Raw genomic sequence first — 25,217 nt, 5'->3', positions numbered from 1 at the left:
GGACACATTCAAATCAAGCAGGGACAGCTTGTTCAGAGCCATCTTGAACTAATCCCTGAAAGACCCCCACCCCACCCAGCGCAATCACTGTGGGGTTCCAGATTCCAACACATTGATTTGCGGGGTGAGCAGCAATGTCCAGATCATTGAGTTTCCAACAATTATTTTTCCTTCTCTCTTTCCCTCGCCCGCCCACATGTGTGCATGGGCATACACGCACATGTCAGGTAAATTGGTCTTAAGAACGTATCATTTTGCACAGGGTCTAAGCAAGCATACTTTGAGTGGGCATATTTTCCAATAAAGGGAAAAGTGTCAGCCAGAAGTAAACAGTTTTGACTGGTTGTGATGTGACTTGCAGGGCAGAGAACTGGTACTGCAAAGAGTTCTCAGGGTGTCTATTAACCGTGGGTCTGATGTGCAGGTGAGATGGATGGGGAGGCCAGCCCTGGTACGTCTGAAACCCTGTGATTCCCTGAAGTACCCCAAGGGTCTGAGAGAGTGGCTGTCTCTACCTCCTAAAGAAACCCAAAACAACAACAACAACAACAACAACAACAGGGAAACCACAATCAGATGCACAGATATGCAAGCCCCTCTGTGAAGAACTGGGGCTGGCTACAGTATACAGGTAAACTAAATTAGAACCTTTAGCTCAGGCCTCAGTCTAGCTAGACAAGTATTCTAAAATAGCACGTAGTGAGGCACATCTATAAGTGCTTCCCAAACCCCCTAGCTTGCCCAGGAGTTGATTGGATTATTGACAGTACTTGTGTGAAATATAGCAAACACATTGATATCTTTTCTAAGCTTCAGAGAGGAAAAAAAGTGGATCATAAAGTTTCTAAATACATCAGAGGTTGCGTTTTGATTTGCTTAGCATTTAAATAAACTTAAATCACCTTACAAACTCTCAGAGGTTAAAAAAAAATTGAACTTCAATGCCTAACTTTAAAATCAACTTTGTTTTATGATATTTGTTGAAATCAGAAAATAACAATGTTTGTTTAGCCATAACTTAAGTTGATGTTCTTGCTGAATAATTTGGAAAATGGAATTTCTATAAAACGCTAATTGACAACATGGAAAAGTAATTGGAAAAAAATACTTTAGGTGAGAAAAATTGAAGGAGGTTTTATCATTTGGTATATAAAATAAAAATAATCAGGTAACATTTTTAATCAAGGTCTATCTTTAGAAAAAGTAGACAGGTTTAGTAGTTTCAGTTAAAAAACATTTCATATGTTTTTTCCTATTTGATCAGAGTATAATACATTTTTCAATATTCCAGTTTATGTAAAGTCTAAGTTTATTTCTTTTAAAATTCCAATCAATTTGTACATCTAAATTTTTCAAACCTTTTTTTGTAGGTCTATCATGTTATCATATCCACAAAATATTTAAAATTATATGTGAACATTTTGTTAAAATAAATTGTGTTGTAATAACCAATATCTTTTAGAAAGATGAACTTGCCCTGCGAACAATGACTATTGCAGATAATCAGACAGTGACTGTGGGAGGTGTTTATAGAAGATGAGAGGTGAAAGTACTTTTATTTCTTCTTAATCTCTCAAGGGATAATCAGTGCAATTTGTTTTAAAATATAAATGTTTACCTGTACTATAATGAGAAAGAGGGTAATAAAAAACATCTTTGGGAAAGAAAATAACTGCAAAAATATGAAAGAGAATCTTGGTTTATATTATCCAAATATAATGAATTTGAAAGAGGTAGTGCAATGCATTAAATTTGCAACTAGATTTGGACAGTGTTAATGAATGTAATTATAAAATGGAAAAAAAGACTTGCAAGGACTTTTCTAAAAATTATTACACAAATGGCATAAGCAGGAAAAATTTAAATTTGAATTTTCTTTCTTTTAAATGTCAAATTTACCTTTCAGTGGGTGAATGTATAATCTGCTCTTAACAGGAAAGAGTAAAGCACATTCTGTTGTCTAATAGTGGTTCTTAGGGTCAACCAATTATGCCACTAATGCTTTTGCTGTCTGTTATCTTCATGAACTATCTTTGGATGAAATTCTAGAAAGAAAGGAAAGAAAGAAAGAAAGGAAAGAAAGAAAGAAAGAAAGAAAGAAAGGAGGGAGGGAGGGAGGGAGGGAGGGAGGGAGGGAGGGAGGGAGGGAGGAGTAAATAAGTCCCAAAATGACTGTCACCTTTATGTATGTGTGTCTTCCAGACTGAGGCTATAATCACTTCATGTCCTTAACTGTGATGACTTAGGTTTATTTATTTTCTTGTCTTTCAAATTTGCAACTCAATTTCATAAAAATAAAACTTAGAAAAAAAATTTCTATTTAAATTATGGGCTTCTGCATTCCCCCAGAGATGGACTCCTTAACTTAATGTGGTTGTTTTGCCATTCTCTAAAGTTTCAATTAGTTACTTGTAGAAACTTGTAGAAGCCCTACTGTTTGTTAATTTATTTAATTTTATTTTTTCATGATACTTGGGATTGAATGCAGAGGCACTCTACCATTGAACTATACTCAACCATTATTACTATTATTATTATTATTATTATTATTATTATTATTATTATTTAATTTTGAAACAGAGTGTCTCTTAGTTGCCCATGCTGATCTGGAATTTGCGATCCTCTGGCCTCAGCCTGCTGGGTGGCTGGGGTGACAGATGGAATCACCCAGTTCTCAGTGAATAACCATCTCCACCTCCTGCAAAAGAAACCAGGGAAGCCACATGCAAATACACAGATATGCAAGCCCCTCTGTGAAGAATTGCTGGGGCTGGCTGCACAATATGAATAAAATAAATTTGCACCTTTAGCTTAGGTTTCCATCTAGCTAGACAAGTATTTTAAAATAGCACATAGTGATACACTTGTCTGTAAATGCCTCCTAAACCCCCTAGCTTGCCCAAGGTTTGATTGGATTATTGACAGTACTTGTGTGAAATATAGCAAACACATTGATATCTTTTCTTAGCTTCAGAGAAGAAAAAGTTTCTTAAATTCATTAAAGGTTGTATTTTGATTTGCTTAGCATTTAAATAAGTTTAGATCACCTTAAGAATTCTCAGAGACTAAAAAAACAACCAACAAATAAAAAACTGAAGTCTTCTTTCTGGGTCAATAGCCAGCTCATGGAACCCATTAACAGAGGAATGGATAAAGAAAACGTGGCATATACACACAATGGAGTTTTACTCAGTGCACAGTCTCTGGCTGGGCACAAATCACGAGTCTCCACACAGCTTGTAGATTCAAACAGCAATTCTTTATTCCCGAACTCACACCGGCCGTCTACAAACACGTTCTGGGGGAATCCACGTTCTCTGCCCAAATCCACTTCTCCCAAAATCACTCTCTGCCCAAATCCACACCGCATGGGCTTCTGTCTCCCAAAATATACTGTCTGACCCTAAGCACTCAAGAGGAACTCAGCAGCAGGATACGCCCTATTCTAAAGGGGGAACACCCTAATCTCCTATTATGCTAAACTGCCCTATTCTAAAGGGGGAACACCCTAATCTCCTATTATGCTAAACCGCCCTATTCTAAAGGGGGAACACCCTAAACACGATCCTGCCCTGGTCCTTGAGCAAGGTCACCTTTCAGAAGTCCTTCCACTAGACAGCATGGGAGTAAGCTGGCAAGGAATTTGTCATACCTACTTGGCTGATGGCTCCCAGCAACTCAGTCACAGAAAAGAATGAAATTATGTCATTTCTTTTAATGGATAGAAGTATAGAACATCTTCCTAAGTGAAATAAGGCAGACTCAGTAAGTCAAGGACAGTATAGCATTTATAAAATCTTCAAAAAAGAAGTTAATTCTTAGTGCTTCTTGTATACAACTCTTAACTTTTAAAATCATACAATAAGGGGTATTTATTTACCCATTAAATATCTCATAACATTTAAGCAAATAATAGTGGTAAATAAAACAAAGCTTAAAGCTAATTATACCTAGCATGTGTGACACCCTGGTTTTGTCCTTGGCACTACAAAAAAGAAAAACAATTATTGACAAAGGCTAACTACAAAATCAGAAAATAATAAAATAGTATGGCCAAATCTGTAACATAAAGTCCCTCACCACTCTGTGTATCCGCAGCCCCTACAACCTCATTGTGGACTAGTTATTCCCTGGTCCTTCACTTTGGACTTGGCCATGTGCTTGCTCTGGTCGGTGGCACATCAGCAGAAGCCAGAGTGCACCAATTTCAAGCACCTGAGGCTTGCACCACCTCAGGTGTCTGCTACTACCATGAGCAGAGTGTCCCCCGGTTGCCTGCTGGCTCCTCAGCCCTGGCCTGAGAGAGAGAGGTGTGGGGACAGACCTTGGCCACATATCTGCTGTATGAAGTAGAGTCTCCCTCGGGGAAAGCCCCATGGTGCTGTAGGTCTCTCTACAGCATGCCTCATTATTGCCTTCTAATTTCTTATGTTTCGAGCCTTATACTTAAACTGTATGAAAGTTCCTGGCTCACACAGGTGCCCAGTGATGTGTCCAACTGTCAGCACAAGCAAACCTCCAGCACACTGGCTCTCAGTGACTCCCCAAGTTTGTGTCAGAGAAATCCCGTAAAAGACACTTGTGAGAGTGGGGGATGTGAAGCTTGGCCAAAATCTCCAACTCTGGGCTCAGGTCCATGTGGGGTGTGGGGTAGTCACAGCAGCCACCTTCCTGGGAGATCTTATTGGCACATTTTCCTCTTTTGTGAAAAGAGTTTACTAAAAATGGCCTTATACATTTGCTACAAATATCAAATGAAATCATGCATATATGGTGTCTGGGACCTCCAGGTTGGTGGTAATAACACTCGTCAGCAATGACCTCCTATCAACAGGGTTGGTGTTGTCCTGGATCCCTGTGCCTTTCTTCAGTGATGGCCGAGACACTTACAGCACCCCTAATTAAGGCATCTGGATTCTTTTAGGAAAGAGGTCACATGACTCTGTTTTCTTTTTTCCTTCTTTCATGATGAGAACATTTCACTTTTGAAACAGGAAGGGCAAAAGTTTGGATGTTTAGTTTTGTTTAAAATCTAGAATAAAATATAAAACATCCATCAGCACACAGAATGGAATTACTTTAACATGTCAAATGTGCTCAAATGTGATCTGTCTGGATAGTTATTTCTCAGCTGTACGAACCTGATTCCTTTCACTTCACATCCTGTGGACGTGGATGAGGAGCAGGAGAGCAGAGGTCTGTTCACACTGGGGCTCAGTGGAGGAGCTGTGGAAGGCCAGCTTGAACAAGAAGACTGACGATTATCACCAAAGAATCCTTGTGGTGATTGTCCCAAGGTTGCAGAGGGGCTCAATTATTCACAGGAAGGAGAAACTTAAAAACCAACAGGCTCAGAACCTTGATAATAGACTTTGGACAACCACCTGGTGAGTTGAGCAGAACCTTTTCAACCATAGATGTTTGAGGCTGCCTTTAAATTCTAAAATAAACTTTTAAATTAACTATTTCAATTTTAAAATAAGCATTTGATGCCAATGTCTAGAAACTTCCTTTCCACCTCTTTGGGGAGGAAAATAAGCAGAAAATGGTGGGAAAAAAATCCACAAGGTAGTCTATAGAGATGATGGATCCCTAGTTCCATGGTAGGACCTTGTCCCTCAGAGTGGACCTTTCCAGCTCATGCTTCTTGGAACAATGATCACAGCACAGCTCTTCTGGGAAATGTTATATTGGTACAGCCAGGTGGTGTCTTTGCATTTTATAAAGTATTACTGGATGCAGGGGCACAGTCTTATGTTTGTGCATCTGAGAAGCCTACTCTTAATGGCTGAGCACTGGAGTTGATATGGGGGCCTTGGGATCCAAGTGTGCCTTCCAAAGCCACTGTGATCCTTACTTGCATTCATTCGTGTACTCAATAGAAATCCATGAGACCGCACTATGCGCCAGGCCCTGGCTAATGGGGAAGCGCAGTTATCTGCCTCAGGTAGGCTGACTCCCTGTTTGGGAGATTATGGAGCTCTGAGAACAATCCGATGGGAGTGGAAACTGATACATCAAATGAGAGAGGAAAGACAGAGAAGGGTCAGGTATGTCTGAAGTCCATCAAGACCCCTATGCCATGCCGTTAAATCTCTTTGCTGCATTTCTGACTCATCAGCAAACCCAGGTCCTCTTGAATCTTCTCCAACTCTCAAGTTAACATCAGCCTCTGGAAGAACTTGGCTTATCCAAACCACTGGCTTGAAGACCCTCATGGATTAATAGTACGCAGTGGACTTCAGACCCTTGGCTAACAGTGAAAGGGACTTGGGTGGATCGACTTTGGTCTTTGATGAAAACCAGAGCAGTAAGTGCAGCAGGGCCCATGCCGTCCACTTCCAACCACTCAGCCTGTGCTCTATTGGCGAACGCCGTGTCTAGCTCACGTTTTCCTCCTGGGCCTTTGAAATCTGAGGATCAGGCAGGAGCAAGAACATGCAGGAACCTTTCAGAGACCCATCCCCTGTCATTGGCATTCACAGGCTCTGAGGCCGAGTGACTCAGTGTGGAGGGGCAGTCCACCCTCCACACACCCTGTAGTTGTGGTGAGCAGGTAGCTCCCCCTGGAGGACCCGAGGGAACCATGCTGAGTGTCACTGAGACTCATCACCCAGGATCAGCAACACCAACAGAAGCCTGGAATATCCTCCCTAGGTGTCCTCAAGGCCAGGCTGCAAGTCCCCAGGTGAAAAAAGGGCTTGCTTAGATCAGAGCAGCTTTGTAGGTCACAGGGTCACCCACCTGCAGGGATAGGCGGTGACAGACTCTGCTCCCCTCCTGGGGTTTCCTCTCCCCCCAGCGTTCACCATCCTCCTGGTGGCCCACGCGTTGGTAGCCCTGCTCTGAGCAGCAGCAGTGCAGGCTGTGGAGCTGGGCCAGCGGGGCAGGGACTCTCCACATCTTGCTTCTTCTTCCTTCACCCGTCACACACTGGCTCACTGCATAACCTCCTCTCCAAGGTCAGGATTCCAGTGGAGTCATCTTTTATTACCTCAATTTAAATATTAATCATTCTGAATTAAGAAACAAAAACTTTCCTTTATTAAGAAGTTAATATCTTAATGGAAACCTTAACCTAGACTTATAAAAATTAACCAGATGAGGCTAAAGGCAGACAACTTTCCAGCCAGTTAAAAATGCAAGTGCAGAGCTCGTGAGAGGTGGGGGTCACCAGTACAGATTCAGCATCTGCAATGGGGCAGGGTGGTCTCCCCTTGGGTCTGGGTGATGCCTGGGAACCATATCAAGTACAGGCAGGCAAGGCGTTGAAGTTAAAAGTACAGACCAGAGAAGGACCAGAACATTCCAGAACCTAGGGGAGGAAGCTACTCACGAAGGAGGGATTAGTCACTAGGTTCAATCACTACTGAAGAAAGAAAATGGGAAAATATCTTTGGTTCTGTGAATTTGGTCTCACCATCATGAGAGGACGACCCAATAGCAGATTCCATTGGTGACGGAATCAAAAGCCAGATTGCAGCTTGTGCAGCAAGGTGAACAAGGTCCAAGATGCAGATACTTAACAACCCCCCACCGGGATGTTGGCTTTGGTAGCAAGATGAGAAATACCTACGGTGTAGAGGGCAGGGGAAGCGACTCTGGGAAGATCACTTTAAATGGGAAGACAGACACATCTTTGGCTGAGGAGGGAGGGGCTGCTGCAGACAGAGAGAAGGAGGGCGTGAATTTGGGGGTCCCAGAGGTGATGGGGTGGGGTTAATGGAGTGAGCTCCCCTGGATGATGAGAAACAGGCCATCTTCTGAGACAGGGTCAGAAGTCAGGAACTCACCCTTCAGGAAGGGTGGGCTTTACACCAGCTCATGGAAATACCTGAGGATTGACAAGGGAGGAGCCATGAGACTGTGGAAGGCAGCAGAGCCCCCACGGGAAACAACTAAGTTGTTGACTAGGCTTGAATTTAAAAGGAATCAGGAAGTGGGGCGGGCCTACTGGGGCCTGGAAATCACCCAGGTCTGTTTTCTGCTGTCACAGAATACCACAGGCTGGGAAGGGGAGGCTGTGCTGTCAAAGGTGTCCCAAGGGCTGCCAGGCGTCCAGCCAGGGCTGGGCGAGGAGCTTGGATGCGGGAGGAAGACAAGCCAGAGAGCTGAGGGCACAAAGGGGCAGGGGCCAGGGAGAAGGAGTTGGATTTGATCTGGAACGAGGGCAGGCCAGGGTGCTGCTCCCTGGGGAGGGGCGTGTGGCCTTTCTAGCATCATCTACTGTCCACCTCCTGCCCCACTGCAGCGCAGCCACAGCTTCCCCTGCGGCCACCAGCCTGGCCTGCCTTTGGCATGGGCTCTCATTCTGGATGCTCCCAGTGTCCTTCCCCCGCCCTTGGCTTTGTTCTGGATTCAGGACGTGTGGCTATCAGCCCCGTTGTCATATGCTGTACTACACAGGACAGGGCATGCTGACCACCAGCCACAGTCACCATGTGCTGTGTCTGTCCCCCTGACACATGAGGAGCTCCAGAAAGGGCCCATCTCCCTCGTCTTCCCTGGTTCCCACCCTCGTGACCCAAGACATCTAATTCCACATCGTAAATACCATGAGGTCTCGCAGTGTCCCTTCTGCCTCCACCTTCTTCATCCCAGCCAGCATCACGGCTTCCTGCACAGCAGGTGTGTCTCCCTGGGCCCTGCGCCAGGACTCCCACAGTCTATACCATATCTGCTCCTGTCTTCTGTGTCACCATATACTCCCTTCTCCCTGTGTATGTCTACACCTGCAGCTAGGGGCCTGCCCAGTCCTCAGAGTCTACACGTGTAGACCAAGGAGCCACCTTAGTCCTCTGGAATCCACACCTGCTACTGAGGGTCTTTCCAATCTCCCAGTGTCCACACCTGCTGCTGAAGGTCCTGCTCAGTTCTTTGTGTCCACACCTACCACCCAAGGGGCCTCCCCAGTACCCCTGCAGCTGAGACCCTTTGGGATCCCCTTCATCCACACTGGCTTCTTGAAGGGTCTCCCTTGCTCTCCTGCAGGACACCAGCCTGTTCCCAATGCAGTGCTCATTTCTCTCCTGCAGGTCTCTGTCTGCAGAATCTCATTTGCTGGTCCTTTAACTCTCCATTTGTGTAGGTCTATATGTAGACAGGAGCTGGCTCTTATTTCCCTTTTGTTTCTTTTTGCCTCAGGATTTCAGAGCTGTGAGGAAATTCTAATTACCCAGTCTTATTCTCTCACTGTAGATGAAGCTGATCCCCAAATAATTTAAGCATCCACCCTGAATCCCTCCTTCTGGCAGAGGAAGGTCTGAATTAATCTTTCTACTAATTGCCCCGCTGTAGGTGGTCCAGAGTGACCACAGGGCCTCTGCACAGAGGTGCCTGAGGCTGCAGATGGGCAGGAGTGGATAATTGCACCAGGACGGGGTGGGCCTATCTTCAGACCCAATAAGCAGGCCGCTGCAGTCAGGGACCCTGCGTGGTGGGGAAAGGCATCCTAACAGTGTAGAAATGCACGTTTTTTTTAAATATAAAAATCAATTTATTTTTTTGATTGCCATGTGTTAACTTTATCCAAGTATGAAATGCGTGTTTGAATATTTAAAAATGATTAGGAATGTATTTTATGTTATATGTGTTTCAGCACAATAAAAATATCTGCTTAAGAAAATACAGTTTGTTTCATTTAACTGTATAGATTGATTATTAGGACAATTGACAAAAATGTGTCTTGCTTAGGTCTCACTTTTTGTATATAAAGGAGCAGACACAACAGTTGTAAATGCTCAGTGTGGTGCATGGCTGGTCTGTAGCACCCTTATCCTTGTGATGTAGTTTAAGTTGGCTTACATTCTTGGCAACATATTTAACAAAAGTATATTTCAGATTGGCCTTTGTCCAACTATAGCAAGCACCTTATTAGTAAGATAAATAAGCAAAGGCTTATTGCATATTGAAAGCTCATTCCATATGGCATCAGATTTTTTTTCATCTTTGATATTAGGAAGATCAGGCATGGGTAGAACAGAGCCTGGCTGAATGAAAAAGAAATTGATCAATTTCAAAAGTAGCTGGTATGCTTTTATCCTGTCTTTTGCAAAGAAAAGGAAACCCATGTTTTGTTTCTCCCTTTGTTAAATGTGTATAAGCCTGAAAACAGATGTCATTGCTTTGGTATCTTTGAGCTATTAGTGATGATATAAAAACTCATTCTACCCACAGGGAGAAGAATTTAGAACGCTTTGCAGCTGTGTACACAGCATATAAACATTTCAGTAACGAAAACGGAATTCAGCATGAATAGTCAACATCCAATGAAAAAATAACAGCCATAAATTTTGGACCCTGGATCTTAGACTGTAACTGTAAAACTCAACTGCAAACTGTGCTTCTCATCTGTGAACCATATGGAGGCAAGCATGGTTACAGGACACGGCCCTGGCAGCCAGCCCCACGTGAGCTTGACCGGCTCACCCCACCTGGGTCAGCAAAAGTGTCTGGGCACGGGATTACTCCAGCGGTACTTGATTTTATGGTCCCTAGAACCTAAGGTCATTATTTAAAACACACACACAATTAAAATCCTTCTAAAGTGGATAGAAAGGGTCTGTCCGCTGAAAAGGTCTGTTGATGAAGGTCTGTTCTTCACAGCACGTGTCCCACCTTTGAGAGCCCCAGTGCTCACCAGAGCATTTTGTGTGGGGTAATCTCCAGTCCTGACTTTAGAGCCTGGGGAATTGTCACAAAAGCCATGGCCTCCACTGCCACGGCCCACCCCTAACTCTCCATCCCCTGAGCAGGCATGGCGGTCTCTGCGTCAAACATCTTCATTCAAGGAGCACACCGATGAGACCGGGTTCCTGAAGGAGACGGAGAGCAGACTCCAGGGGGCGCCAGGCTGGGTGTGGCCCTGGTGGCCCCTTTCCCTGGCTTCCCCGTGGCTTTCTCCCTCTTCGAGAGGGAGGCTCCCAGGCACCACCTCCCTGCAGGTCCCTTCTCCCCTGGCAGGAGTCTCCTCCCTCCTACTCCTTCCGCCTGCTCACACTTCATGAGGAATGCTGCAGGAGGTCCTTGTCCCACAAGAAGGTGGGCGGCACATCCTCTGATTCCCAGTGCCTGGCTGTGGCAGACCCTGGCTTCCCTACCACACTGGTGAATGAAAGCACATGCGTGTGGAGTGAATGCGTGTGCACAGGCTCTTTAATCTGTGACACCTGGACATCCGATATGGCCACACAGGTAGATGTTTATGCTTGGCAGAGGCTTAATGTCCACTTGGGGATCACTTTTGGGATATGGAGCTTCCTTTGGAATATAAATCTTTTGCCAGCATTAAAAGTGATGTATCCTGGCTGAGAGTGAGCATGCTCCTTGGCTCCCCGTGAGGGACCATTTCCAGTATGTCCAGCAATTCATGTCTGTCTGTCTGTCTAGCTTGCTACCCTCCATCCCAGTCTGTGTATCCAGGTGTGTCTGTTTATCTGCATCCCTATCTATCACTGCGAATTTCATAATATTTGAAATGGTGCTCACATCAAGTTTTGTGTGTGTGTGTGTGTTTTTGTTGGCACCACAGAATTAATTTGAATAAGTGAGTTTATCTCCTGAGATGGCTGTAGCAATGGAGAAATGGATGATGCAGAAGTATAACATTTAACATGAAAGCAGGATACTGTGGCCACCAACAGGAAAGAGTGGTTGAAGTTTGTGATGGTCAGTTTTATGTGTCGACATGAAGGTGACACCCAGGTGTCTGCTAACCACTGTTCCCAGTTATCTACAAGGTGTATCTGGAATAGTTAGCATTGGAATCAGTGGAATAAGTAGAGAAGATTCCTCCTCACCAATGTCGGTGGCCATCATTCAAACTGGTGAGGAACCACGCAGTGCAAAACAGGCCAGCTCTCTGCTGCTGGTGCCCAGACATCCATCTTCTGCCCCGGAACACCAGAACTCCTGGTTCTCAGCCTGAAGACTGGGCTGGGGGGCAGCAGTGGGACTCCTGGTTCTTCAGCTTGTGGCTGGCAGATGATGGGGCTCCTGAGCCTCCATCGTTGTGTGGGCCAGTTCCCATGACAACTCTACCCCCTCTCTATATGTACACACACACACACACTCACACACACACACACATAAACAAACACTCTCTCTCTCTCTCTCTCTCACACACACACACACACACACACACACATACACACACACACGTGCATACATACATACGTCCCTGTGGGTCTCTTTCCTTGGAGAACTTCCATACAGGATCTATAAGTAAATGAGGTCCAGAATCACTTCCAGTTTGATCAAGGATACGCACTCAACCGCTCTGCTTCATTTCCTCAAATAGAAAAGTACTTGATAAATTGTTTTCCTTAAAGGTGTGTGAGGATTAACTCAGAAGCACAGGTCATCCCTTGGAACAGTGTCACAGATCGACAAGTGGCTGCACTGGACTGATGTCCTCGCCAGTTGTCCGGCCCCAGGCCTCAGAATTCTGCGCAGCCGGTGCTTCTACCTCCATGAGCGCAAGGCACCATCTGATGGGGAAAAAGAAGAATTAGCAAATCCATCGTCATCATAGATTTTTATTTTTTCACATTCACCAGAAATCATAGGTACAATGAATGTTCTGTACAAATACAGCCTCGATCTTTTCAAACTCTTTAGGAAACTCCATACTTAAGTATTAATGAAAATAATGGAAATCAGGTCATGTCTGTTTATAGGGAACAAATCATAAAATAATGACAAATTATAGACCTAATGTATCGCTTAGGTACTTGTTAGTATCTCGTTAGCAACCCTGTGTTGAAGCCAAGATTAAAATTTAGATATTAAAATCAGAACTGAGATATTTTTAAATTTCTATGGTCATTTCTAAATAAAATAAAATTTATAATAAAATAAGTTAATTTAAATGTAAACATAAAGAAATTTTATATACAAAGAGCAAGATGGACTAGCTTTTGGGAAATTTGTCAAAGTGAAATATATTTTTTTAGAAACTTGTAAGTTGATAATAATATAAAATGTGCTTCTTTGGAGCTTTGACCATGGCAAAGCCTCAGGTTTGGTGGTCGGCAAGTGTGAGATTGAACTGTTTCTCTTTAATGGAGTGGAAGATGCTCCTTGGTCATCAGGAACTCTGATAACTCCAGCAAGCAGCCCTCAGGGACACGGCCGCAGAGGGCAGCTCCCGGGCCACGTGCTCAGTCTGGAGATGCAGACGGAAGCCGAAGCCCAGACTTTGGAAGGAAGAAAGGAGCTCTGGTGTCCAGCCAGTCATTTGTTTGATTTCAGTAAAAGCAAGCGGAATTAATGTGGGTCTCTGAAGAGAATACCGGTCATGTGACATGATGGGAAATGATGTTGACATTTATAATCCAAATTTTAATGCATCTAAGGTATAAAATAATCATTTAAGTATTGAAATATGTTGGCCTTTTAAATAGTAAGGTAATAGTCTTATCTCTAAAGAAATCTCCTGGTTTTCATCTTTCTAAAAAGTTTGCTGTAGATTTAGTGAGCATGTCACTTTTTAGGGTACCTGTGAGAATGTGTGAAAATAATGCCTGGCATTCATTCTAAAGGGCTGCAGATTGAAGTGGAACAAACTCAGTGTGTACCCAGGAAACACGCACACAGGGACTAGAACACAGGCCAAGGCCAGGTACCGTGGCTGGACTCCTGGCCCTGGTCCGCAGCAGATAGAGCGCAGGGTGCTCAGAGCTGTGGAGACGCTACTGAGCGTCTGTGATCATGAACATTGTACACAGACACAAAAAGAAATAAAAGAAAAATATCCTTCTCCAAGTCCAACAGCCCAACTTAAGAAAAGTCACTTCTTATCTCCCTACCAATCAAGTCCAAAAGAGCAATAGGAGGATTATGTAGATCCCTCGTGCATGATGTAGCTAAGTCTTCAATAATTGCTCCTGCAAACCAGAGCCTTGGCTTCAGGAACTCCAGGGGCAGACCTGCCTTTCCCTACTGTGTTTCCCTCTCCCATCCTCTCCCTCTAGGAAAAGGGACAAATAGAGCAGCACAAAGGGACTGAATGGCAAAATAAGGCTGGCATGTCTCTACTCCACCACAAGGGAGAAATGTGTCTTAGCAGGACATGGAGGCATATGATGGGCGACGTCCTCCGTGTCAGTTCACTGATAGAATGAAAAGATGTCCACAGATGTCTGGCAGTGGGAGAGCTTATTAGTCAGAAAACTAGCAGGAAACAGATGGTTCAGCCGAGCTAGTCTCTTTATGGATTCCTCTTCTCCCTTGTAACGTGCAGTCTTTACCACCAGTGTGGCTGAGCAGAGCAGGTCCAGGAGAAGACAAGGACGAGGTCCCTGTGTCTCTAACGCGCTCCAGTGGTATGCATGGAAACATCTTTCAGCCTCTGAAAGAAATTCTTTTAGGAGCCCAAAGTGAAAAATATTTCAGGGTACCATTTTCTAGTGGTATATTTAATGTAGTGGAGAGACGAACATCCCCTTAGATAGCAATTTGAAACTAAGGTTTAGAACAAGATTAAAAGTCACCTACTCTACACTGTTGACTAACAAATTCTCCTGTAAAACAAGTGCCAGGCTACCAGACGGCCAACGGTGTGGTTTGCTATAAACAAGGAAGTGTTTCTGCATGGCCAGGGCATTATTTCACTAGGTATCAGCCTTAGCAAGTAAAAATAAAAGATGCTAAGTTTAATTCTAATTTCAAGTAAATAACGAACTTTTTAGTATAAGTGTGTTCCAAATACTGTATGAGGCATATAAATATCTGTTTATTTGCCTGTGATTCTGTTTTTTAATCTAATAATCTTAAACTAAACTGCTGTATGCAGCTGATTTTCAGCGCCACTATTTCCAAGGTCTGAAGTGTTTTCCAAAAGGCAAGTTCAAATCACTGTAAGAATTTAAAAGGAAAATCAATTCATTGCTTGAAATTCGATAACAGGGCTTGGGATAATTTCAACGTGGAGTTTAGTAAATTCTCGCCTCTGCTTTAGCAGGATTCTAACACAGGGGAGATGCACGTGCTCATGGATGTGTTTGTTAACACCCATTGAGGAGTGTGCTTTCTGTAGTGGGCTCCAGATGAGAAGGCCCGAGGACTGGGGGAGTCAGGGAATCCAGCTGTGCTCCTCTGCCCTCCTGCAGCTTAGAGTCTGCTGGGGAGGTAACAAGCAGGAAAATAAAGGGCAAAACCTGAGGTAGCCACTACATACTGGGTGAGGAATGAAACCAGGAGGAAGTGGCAGGTGGTGGGTGGTATTAGGATGCTCTCGCGCCTCCCGCACAGGACAGGGGAACAGAAATTAACCCAAGGTGCAGGTCCTGAAAAGATCTAGTCACAGCTTTCTCTACAGGGGAAGGGCACGGGCACAGCCCGTCATCTCCAGGCCTCCCTGCTATCCACAGCACATCCTATGCCTTTCCCTCTTCCATCATGACAGGTATCTCGCTAGCTCCCCTGTCTCCTGGGCCTGCTGTTTCAAAGACTTGATGTGTCCACTAAAGGTATGCCTACCTAAGTCCCTTTCACGCCGCATCCAGTCACAATGTCCTTTCTACCCGAACCGCAGTGACCCAGTTCATGAACAACTGCCCTGTCGTCAAACCCACAGGCACCCTCGTCCTCATCTTGTGTGACCTCTTGGCATTGTTTGAGGGATTCCGCCACCTGATCGCTGGGGAAACTCTCTTCAATCTCAGCCTAGTAGCTACACTCCCTGGAGGTGCCCCTGACCCAGGGCCACCTGTCCCTGGTCACTTGCCTCCTCCGTGTTGACCTTTGCTGTTCTGCATTGGCCCATCCATCCCTCTTTCTGCATTCTATCGCTTATTCCTATGGATTTGAACTTTCTCTAGACAATAGCTTTCAATTTTGATTCTCCATCCTGGATATTTTCTCCTAACTTTTGGAATCTTCTTGTCATCTCCACTTGAATTTCTCCTGGGCATTTCATCTTAATCTGTCAAATTCTGAATGCTTGACTCCTCCCTCATACATTCCCTCTGCAAACACCCACATTTCTGTAACTCACAGAACCACTAAACCACTGCTTATTTCCAATTTACCTTCATCATTCAATTCTCCATATCCAGTGGGCACTGAGTTAAAGCAGAATTCCCCTCAAACTGTATTTCAAATTTCCCACGTTTCTGAATCTCTGCTGCTTCCACCTCACCCATCTTCCACTTAGCATATTGCAAAGACTCTTAACAAATGTTGTGGTTTGGAGAAGAGGCATCCCCCCAAAGCATCTGTATTAGTGCAAAAATGTTCAAAGGTAAAGTAGGAAGTAGTTGGATTGCAAAAGTTGTGACCTGATCTGTCCCTGAGAGGACGAGGTGTGAAGCCATGAAGGCGAAGTCAAAACTGGAAGGGTTGTGCAAAGACCAAGCCAAAGGAGAGGACGCAAACACCGTGACCAGAAAGGCCAGGGGCAGGGCTACTCAAGTGCCTTGAAGTGAGCACACTGCATGTCTACGTGTCCTGGATGCTGTACACTGGCTTGGGGGCCATTCACCTGGCTGGATTTTGGCCTCTTCTTTCTATGCCCCAATTCCTCTTTTTTGGAATGGGAATGCTTATTCTGCGCCACTGTATTTTGGATGTAGGAAACTTGCTCTTGTTTTTTACAGACCCTCATAGCCACGAGTTTGCCTTGAGTCTCAGGAGAGATGTTAGACTTGGCCTTGGGAAATGCTAGAATCGTTGAGATTCTGGGACTCAGAGATGGAGTGAATGGATGGACAGAACTTTTGGGGGTCAGGACAAGAATGTGAAGGTTTGGATATGAGGTGTTCCCCCAAAGTTCCTTCATTCACGCAGGAATGTCTGGAGGTAATAGGCTTGGACTGGGAGAGTTGTGGCCTATAAGTCCACCCCCGTCTGAGAGGTGGGTGGTGACAGGTAGGTGAGTGTGCCTGGAGGAGGGGGTCACGGGGTGTGCTCTGGAAGGCACTCCTTCCCTCACTCTGACCCTCTGCCTCCTGTGGCCACAAGGAGGCAACTCCTGTCCACCATGCCTCACTTGGGGCCCAGAGCAATGCAGCTGGGCATCTGTGGACTGGGACTTCTGAACCTGTGAGCCCCAAATAAAGTTTCCTCCTCTAAGGGGTGCTTGTTGGGAGTTTGGCCACAATGTGCCTTCTCTGTGATTGACTCCTTTCTTCCTCCAATCTATTCTCCCCATAGCGGACAGTCCTTTTGAAATAAGGGTCAGAGCATGTCACCTTCATGCTTCAAATTTTCAGTTTCACATTGTGGTCAGAAAAACAAAACTCCTGGTAAAAACTTGGATGCTTTGGTTTCTAGCAGGCTTTTCCATTCTGCTCTACTTTCTCCCTCACCCAGTTGTCCCAGGACAGATTTGTGCCTTCCGGGGTCCAGGCTCTCGCCAGCTCCTCCCTGACGCAGGACATGTGATTCCCCTCCCTAGGGAGGCCCAGCTCCTGCCCGCCCTCTGAGAGGCTGCCTCCTTAGTGTTCCTCAGGCCCCAGCTAAGTGCCCTGGCGAGAACCTGTTGTCCTACTGTGTTTTGTCTGAACAGGACATGCAGAAGGCAGAGTAGGGCCTTTAGTGAAATCAGAGGTGGGTGTGAAGATGAAATTCTGTATCCCAGCTGTTGTTTTTGCCTCACATGTAAACAAACGTGTTCTTCAAAGCCAGTTAAAAGACTTGAGCAGAAATAACAGATAAAACTGAAGATCTTAAGGATTATTAAAAAGCAATGCTAAGGATTATTAGAAAACAATGAGGTAACATTCTTGAAGGATTGCCTAGATTATGCTTAGATTCCAGTATATGTGTGAAGGGAATTTATACAATGATAATGCCTATCTATGGGTGTCCATCATTTTGAAGTTATGTATACATGCAGGTGCACACATATACATATTTGTATGTAAGTATATACATGAAAATATACAGTACATACATTCAAATATGCTTACAGTTATACATACATATCTCACACACCACAGCACTGCATTGCCACTGTGAGGAGTTACTATTTCTGGGAATGGCCTGGAACCTATGAAGAAAACCACGAGCCTATTCATTCACTTAATTCGTGTTTCCTCAGCACCTTCTACGTGCCAGGCACTTTTGTCCAGGGGATGTATAGGTCAATAACAACAACAAACAGCACAGAGTAGACCGGTCAGGTGTTGGTGACTGTCAGGGAGCAGAGCCATGAAGAAAGAGAGAGAGAGCTGGGGAGGGTTGCTGTTTTGTGGACAGTCAGGGAGGGCCTCGAGAGCATGGGACCTGCTAATAGCAGGAGTCAAGACTCTCTGCTGAGAGAGCAGGCCGGGGCACAGAGCAGCAGGGCAATGTGCCTGGCACTGGGCCCTGTAGCAGGGCAATGAGAAGATGGGCACTTGTGTCACAAGGGAAGTGACAGAGGGAAGGTGCTGGGTGCACAGGTGCAGGCAGCAGGGGCCTGATCACCAGCCACCTCACTGTTCATCCTAAGAATTCAGTTTTCCCTTAAATGAGATGGGAACCCTTGGAGGGGATCCCAGTATGGTGCTGTGATCTCATTCAATGTAAGGAAAGAATTCTGACTCCGTCCTGGGGGCCTGTGAGCACTCAGGGTTAGAAGTCATAAAGCAGGAGGCTTAGTAGTGACCCTTTAGGGTGTGACACAGACGTGCACAGAGGGTGACCAGTGGGGGCAATGAAGCCCACCAGATCCAGAGGTGCCTTGAAAGTAGAGACACAGGCACTTGCTGATGGGCCAGGCGTGGAGAGAAGAGCCTGGCCCAGGGCTTTGGAACTGACAACTGGAAGCACAGAGCTCCTACCCACAGGGTGTGTGGGGAGAGGAGTGCGTCTCTGGGGCAGAGAAGCACACGGGGCTCTGGAGGTGCTGAAGTCGTCACCAGCCCTTTTTAATTGAAAAGCCTGTACCATTGGTTCAGCAGATGAAAGCACCTGTGTGAAATTAGAAATTATAAAAAAGGCATCCCATTCCTGTCATGGTCACCCTCCTTCTGTACCTTGGTACATGGGGGGTCCTTGAAGGGACAGTATAGTATTGCTCCAAGGTTCTCCAGCAACCTATGGGTACCTTCCTTCAGCTAGTGTTTTAGTAAGCAGAAAAGTTTATTTTGCTCATAGCTTCAGAGGTTCGATCCATGCTCAGCTGACTCCACAGAACCTCCTGGAGGAAAGATGTGGTGGAGCAGCTCAGGGCAGGGTAACTGCGTGGGCTCACTCTCATCCAGCAAGGAGGCCCATGGAACAGGGTAGAGGAGAGTGTGGCTGCAGAATCGCTGTTCAAGACATCCGAGACGGAGCAGGAAGCAGGTCTGATTTTATTACGCAGTTACCACGCATATATACTCAGGCAGTAGCTAAGCAGGTTACAGGCAGCCACCAAAGCAATGTCTGCTAACTGTCCTTGCAGCAACCAATCGAGGAGTGGGCTGTGGAGCAAGCACAGGGACTGTAACACAAGGCCTCATGCCCAGAGCTGTGCCTATGGGGTGAGTGGGCCTGCCAGTCATATGCCCTTAATGTATGCCATGTATGCAGTACTCCATGCACCTGTCCCTACAGGTAACCAGGAATCAGAGAGAGGTCCTTTCACCACAGACAAAATATTAACCCTAAAGTCCCACCCCAGTGACCTATTTGTTCCAATAACACCCTACATTCCTGCAGTTCTCAATCAGTTAATCCATGTAAGTGGATTAACCCACCGATTAGATTAGATCTCTCAGAATCATTTCATCTTTGAACACTCTTTCATTTTCTCACAAGAGTTTTTTGGGGACACCTCATGTCTAAGCCATGACAGTTGGTAATTTGTGATGTGTTATGCTGCAACTACCAGTGAATATGTCCCAAGGACAACCATGTCCCAAGCCTCTGGAGGTGGAGCACCATTGCTCGTTCATGCTGCTCGGTGTGTACCTTGTGCTCACATCTAGCACAGACAAGGTCTCCTGTGGTGCAGTCAATAATACAAAGTGGCCTTCTATATATTCTGAAAATATGCATTCCCCACATCCTCACAGCCTACCTTTTTAGGGAATTTTGACTAAAAAAATGTGTCTTCACACTCATTACTATTTCTCTAGATTTCTCCAAACTGACACATGATCAGGAGTAAACCTTCAGCCGAGTCCAGTAACGGATTCTCCCCTCTACCTTTTAGAAAGCCTCTGGGCTTCTCTCCACGGAGGCCTTTTATCACCGAGCCAGTAGCATGACCCACCGAGGGAGTCAGATCTGGCTCCTCTCTTACCCATAACATTGGAGATTTTCCAGATTAGAATCACTGGAGAAAAGCATTTTTTATCCTCTGCATTTTAAGTTGAAATTTGGCACTTATTTCATGATTTTTTCCTTTTCTTCTGAAAAAGCATTCTTCATCTGATTTAGCTTCATAAGGGTCACATTTCCCTCCACTCCAGTCCTGTTGCCTGAAGGAGGTCCTGCTGCACCGACCAGGCGGGAATTCTGGCAGGTCTGGGTGCCAACGTGACCAGCGACAGCAGCAAGCAGAAGGAGGATGAGGAGAGGATCCCAGAAGTTCCTTCTGTCCCCCAGAAGGCACCCAAGCCAGGGCCGGGAGAGCAGTTTCCAGTGTGAACAGCCTATTGATTCAAAGCTGCCACCGGCTACTTAGCCACCTCGAGAGGCAGGAGCTTAATATATCAGATGTTATTTGCTATTTAGACTCAGGTGGCAGCCGAGAATCAATATCCTTAAATCAAGAATCTCTGTATTAAGCAACAGCAGGGACATGAATTATAATTCAAGCTCTTTCCTGCTGTTAGCATATGGAGCCAGACACAGGACTGCAGCCAGCCATGGTGCGCAGCCCTAAATACCTCCTTTGTGTTTTGTCCCCACAATTATATTCTCTCTGAACCATAAAGAGCCTGTAATAGGCTTAGCCTAATGGATCTTGGCCCAAGTACTTTGAATATTTGAAAAGATTAAATTTTAAAAGTGGCTTAATGGTATTTGCTTTGAGAATTATATGTTAAAATTAATTACTAATACAAATTGAAGGAAGTGCAGCTCCAACAACAATGAAAATCTTTCCGAAGCCCAGATATTGAGAAGTACAGGGACCCTGGAATCACACTGTGTGGCGGTGAGAATAGAAAACTTACCTGTAGCTCTCCTCCACTCTGCAAATGAGCTGTGGTGTGGTCTCATTGAATTGGGCAGGAATGTCAGTTTATCAGAAATCTCAGAAATACTCCCCGTGGCTGAGGCCTCTAAGGGAACCTTGTTAAGAGACCTTGGCAGGTTCCTGAGCAATGTGAAGAATCTCAGGGCAACAATCTCATGTAGATATAAAGGGTATTCTCAGAATTCTTTGAAGTGGCTTTGGGTGAAGCTGGCTCTGCTATAGACAGTTCCACAGGGAAGCAGATAAGTGGTTTGCTCATGTAGCTTTGTGGATTGGGGTGGCTCTACACTTCAAATTCTACCTGAAATTTTTCAAGAAACTTCAGTAAGTTGAATGTTAGAAAATATTTTATATTCGAGTAAACAAGCACATGCTGGGTTGAGTACAAAATTTTTATAGGTTTTATGATAAAGAATCCTGTACAAAACCCTGTAAAAGTATTTGCCTACAGATTACAAAGAGGGCATGCTCTAATAAAAAAAAAATACCCTATTTATGTAGGTTCCTCTTGTCTTTTAAGATCTTTAAGTAATATTTTGGTAAAAATTCAAAGAGAATTTAGGAATCCTTGGATCCTCACTGTTGCCATACAACTTGGTTCAAAAATAACATTGCCTGTCTGAATCTGAGAGTTGCTGATAATCACAACAGCTGATATTTGGGTAGCACATACCATGTGCCAGGCTCTGTCCTGTTCACTCATTCCAATTGTCCCCGAAGCCAGGGTCTCATGGCAGCCTCTGGAGCCTTTGCAGGTTAGCGCTGGTGGATGTGGGTAGAATCAACCTCAGAGCTGCATGCTAACTGCTGGTGTAGAATGCTCTCAGCCTAACCACAGACCTTTAAATCTAAATTTGTATATATATGCCACAATTTCTTTATCCATTCATCTATTGAATGGCATCTAGATTGGTTCCACAATTTAGCTATTGTGATTTGAGCTGCTCTAAACATGATGTGGCTGTGACCTTATAGTAGGCTGTTTTTAAGTCCTTTGGGAATAAACCAAGGAGAGAGATAGCTGTGTCAAATTATGGTTCCATTCCAAGTTTTCTAAGGATTCTCCGTACTGGTTTCCAGATTGGTTGCACCAATTTATAGTCCCACCAGCAATGTATGAGTGTGCCTTTTCCCCCACATCCTCACCAACACTTATTGTTGTTTTTATTTGTGATAACTGCCATTCTAACTGGAGTGAGATGAAATCTTGGAGTAGTTTTGATTGATACTAGAGATATTGAACACTTTTCATATATTTGTTGATCAAATGTATATCTTCTTCTAAGAAGTGTTTGTTCAGTTGCTTAGCCCATTTATTGAGTAGTTTTTTTTGTGTGTGTGTGTGTTAATTTTTTGAGTTCTTTATATATCCTGAAGATTAGTGCTGTTTCTGTTGTGCATGTGACAAAAATTTGCTCCCCAAATGGATACTCTGTCTTTACCTCATTAATTGTCTCTTTTGCTGAGAAAAGCTTTTTAGTTTGAATCCATCCCATTTATTAATTGTTGATTTTATTTCTTACGCATTAGGAGTCTTGTTAAGGAAGTTGGGGTCTAATACAACATGATAAAGATTTGGACCTACTTTTTCCTCTATTAGGTGCAGGGTCTCTGGTCTAATTTCTAGCTCCTTGATCCACTTTAAGTTGAGCTATGTGCATGGTGAGAGATAGGGGTTGAGTTTCATTTTGCTGCATGTGGATTTCCAGTTTTCCCAGCACCATTTGTTAAAGAGGCTGTCTTTTATCCAATGTATGTTTCTGATGCCTTTACTTGAACTTTTGATTTTGATAAAACAATAAGAAATGCTAGTATGTCTACTGTGTGCTTTTCTCATATGAGATATTTAATCTAAAAACCTCCATTTTAACAGTGAGAAAATTATCGGGGATATTCCAGAACTGGCTGAGTGTTTAAGCTATAAATTAAAGAGTCCGATTGGGGTTTTTGTCTATTTCTGCAACAAAGATAAGTTAGATTTGAATTTATTAAACAGTGCTACATGGAAAAACTGTGTTCCTAGTGAAGAATTTAGCAAGAATTCAGAGTCTCTGCAGTGAAGAGGATTGAACTGACTCAATAAATACCAATTATTGTCACTATAACCATGATCTCACAGAAACAAAAACAATGGATAACCAACAGTTAACTTAATTTCTCAAGCCCTGCCGTGGCCCAGTTCCCGTGCAGAGTGTTTCTTTCACATTATACCCTTGACCTTCACTTAAGGAGAACCAAGCTCTGCTCTGTCTATTCTGTCTTTAGGGACAAGGCTCTTGATCATTAGGACATATTTCTCCCTAATGAAAAGCAGAACAAAACATAATTCCAGAACAAATGCTGGAATCTGCAAATTAAAGATGCATGGAATGTGCTCATTAATTTATTCAAACATTTGCTTAGAAAGATTCAGCAAATATTTATTGAGCAACTTCTTTGTTGAGTGTGTGCTATAAATTATGGAGTTGGCATTTCATCTGAGAAAACTGAAACTGAATGGGAGATACTCCCAGCTGGCACCATTGGGGATGGGGAACCTTTAAGAGTCAGGCCAGGTCACTGGGGGTGTGCCCTTGGAGGGAATATGAGGCCCCGGTTTCTCCTGTCTCTCTGCTTCTGGTTTCCATGAGATGAGAAGTTTCCTATGCCACAAGCTCCTGGCATGATGCGCTGCCACACGTAGGCACAAATGCAGTGGCACCAAGTGACCGTGGAACTAAATCATTGAGACCATGAGCAAAAATCAACCTTTCCTCCTTGAAAGTGATTATTGGGACTCTTTGTTATAGTGACTGACTGACACGGGGAGAGGGATCCATTCCCAAGGCAAACCCAAACAATCAGACTTGGAAATGAGTGTGGTAGAACGGGCAGAGAAAGGGAAAAGGACTGTGGGTTTAAAGGAAAGGAAGGGGGAAAGGCACAGAAATTTAAAAAATAAAAATATTTAGGAAATGCAGCTTCAGGTAGACAGGAAACAGCTCTGCAAGTCACCCAGACACACTCATTTTAGTTCTGCTGGTCTCCATGAAGCCACTTGCCAAAGGGAGCACTTTAGATAAGACACGCCAATATTCTGTTGCCTTCACGATAAAAATGAACAGAAAGTTTGGAAGACAAAGAAATTAAAAGAACCAACTGTAGATTTTGGCTCCTGCAACTGTTAAGGATGCTGGGTCGCTGCTGTGGCATTGGAAGGGCGGTTCACCTCATGATAAGGGTGCAATGAAAGGAGCCTTTGAACCAGGTGCTTAACCTATGGTTCACAGTTCTGAATAAATGTTCTTACGTGACCCTCACCCTTTGCTTTAAAAAGTGGTGTTTATCCACTCTGCTGCAGAAATGCTCTCACAGAACGTGTTTCTCGCCAGGGTTTTTAAATATTTACATCAGCTGATTAATAATTTATAGTTGGCATTCACAACCTCAGGCTCATGAATAATTGACATGTTCATTTAAGATTTGCAACTGTTCTGTATAATGATAAAGTACAACAATCTATGTTTCCCCAGCATTACAAGAGTGAAAGTTTGCAAAGAAATCAGGATTTCTTTTGGTTTTACAGAGGTGGGAAATGAATAATATAAGCAAATAAGGCAGAAAAATAATTGTGTATGGCAGATGCTCTCTCTGTTGAAGAAAGACAGAATCACTGCCACATCAGGAAGACAATCCACACATCAACACTAAGAAGTGAGTTTTATTAGCTGCATTTTAAATGGAAGGAAAGCAACCCAGGGATTCTGAATACATTGTATATTACCTCTCTGTCTTATTATTTAGGAGTAGCTTGAATTATAAAAATATCTGTTTATACATGTGTATGTGTATATACATCCTGGTTATACACACACTATAGATAAATATCTCAAATTAATGTCAGTTTAATTACTATTATAATATCTTCAAGAAAAGAAAATCTATTAAAATTAAAAAAAAAACTAGTCTGAACTTTTGGGTGGCTGCCGTTTTAGCAAAATGCTGGTACCAAAATGTTCATTTTTAACCTCAACTTTTTCAGAGATGAATGTTGGTCATTGACAGTTTCATGTTGAGATGAATCTGTTTTGCAAAAGAAATACCCAGCATGGCAGTTCTAGAA

Source organism: Callospermophilus lateralis, chromosome 5 (assembly GCF_048772815.1).
Source record: "Callospermophilus lateralis isolate mCalLat2 chromosome 5, mCalLat2.hap1, whole genome shotgun sequence".
NCBI lineage: Eukaryota > Metazoa > Chordata > Mammalia > Rodentia > Sciuridae > Callospermophilus > Callospermophilus lateralis.
This window is presented reverse-complemented; position numbering follows the sequence as displayed.